The sequence below is a fragment of the Galeopterus variegatus genome, unplaced genomic scaffold (genome assembly GCF_000696425.1).
Source record: "Galeopterus variegatus unplaced genomic scaffold, G_variegatus-3.0.2 Scaffold14116, whole genome shotgun sequence".
NCBI classification, from domain to species: domain Eukaryota; kingdom Metazoa; phylum Chordata; class Mammalia; order Dermoptera; family Cynocephalidae; genus Galeopterus; species Galeopterus variegatus.
In genome coordinates this window covers 20268-21534 of record NW_007740227.1, presented here as the reverse complement: position 1 = coordinate 21534, position 1267 = coordinate 20268, and the positions used below count along the sequence as shown (strand labels likewise).

The window sequence follows — 1267 nt, the reverse complement described above, 5'->3', positions numbered from 1 at the left end:
AGTTATGGAATTTGAAAGGTGGGGACTTTGAGAGATGACTGGATCTTGAGAACTGTGCCCTGTGAATGGACTGATCCATTCATGAAGTAAGGGTTTGGTGGTTTAATGGGTTGTCACGGGCATGGTACTGACGGCTGGATGAGGGAGCGAGGGAGAAGGCTAGCTCACTCTCGCCCATACCACTTTCTCTCCTGCTGTGCTACCCCAACATTGCTGTGAAGAGTCACCACCAGACGCCTTCCCTGGGCCTTGGAGTTCCCAGCCTCTGAACTGTAAGAAATAGATTTTGTTTCCTTGTAAACTATCCAGTTTCAGGTATTCTGTTACAAGCAACAGAAACCGACTAATTCAAAAGGTTTCACAGTGACTGTAGAGACTTACTTTAGATTGGCTATTCAAGAGAAGCAACATTTAGAGCACTGCTGGACCAGAGCCGGATACCAGCTCAAAAGAATGGCTTGTTAAAATGTCCACAAGTTTGTGAGCTGCTCTGACATCCCACTGGTAACTTTAAATAGGCCATGGCGGGGTATTAACACAAATTGGCAAACACTACAACTCTTGGCTTCCTTTTCCCAGAGAGCTGGCTGTTAAACCTTTACCAGCACACCACTGCATTTAAAACAAAACCTCAATGACAGGGAGTCAGCAATATGAAAATCAAGGAGAGAATATTCTAGGTGGCTAGTGCATCGCCCCACACTATAGAATAAGCTCGGCATGTCTGAGAAACACAAAGAAGGCCGGAGTGCGGTGACACAGGGAGGGGCGAGGAGGAAGACTGGCAGAGCTGGGCCCTTGGAGCTGTGGTAGCCTGGCATGGAGTGTGGGGTTTTTATTTTGAATATGATGGGAAGTCACTGGAGGATCTGAAGCATAAACATGACATAATCTGAATTATGTTTTTAAAATATCACTTTGATTGTTAGAGAATGGATTGGAGGAAGAGAAGAGCAAGAGAAAAGAGCTCAGCTAAGAGATTAGTGCTCATGAAGCGGTGCATATACAAAATTACTTATTGTAGCATTGAATAAGGGCAAAATATTAGAAATAACCTAAATATCCATCAACAGGAAAGAAAGCAAACTAATAATCGTATATTTATGTAATGAGACTACTTAATAGTTGTTTTCTGTTTTAAAAAAGACACTCCTTAGTTACTGTTAACAAAATACCTGCAATATATACTATTAAATGAAAAAGAACTTGGTACAAACCAAAATCTAAAGGATGCAGTTTTCGGTGTAAAACAGTGCAAACACACGTA

General features: G+C 42.0%; 1 long non-coding RNA gene across 1 annotated transcript in view; it reads right to left on the bottom strand.

Moving 5' to 3' along the window:
- Window positions 1–6: 6 nt before the first annotated feature.
- The window catches only part of LOC103581856, a 13420-nt gene continuing 12159 nt past the window's right edge, over window positions 7–1267 (bottom strand). Inside the window, exon 3 of the long non-coding RNA XR_549696.1 lies at window positions 7–270. This is a non-coding gene — a long non-coding RNA (uncharacterized LOC103581856). The remainder of the gene's footprint in view (window positions 271–1267) is intronic.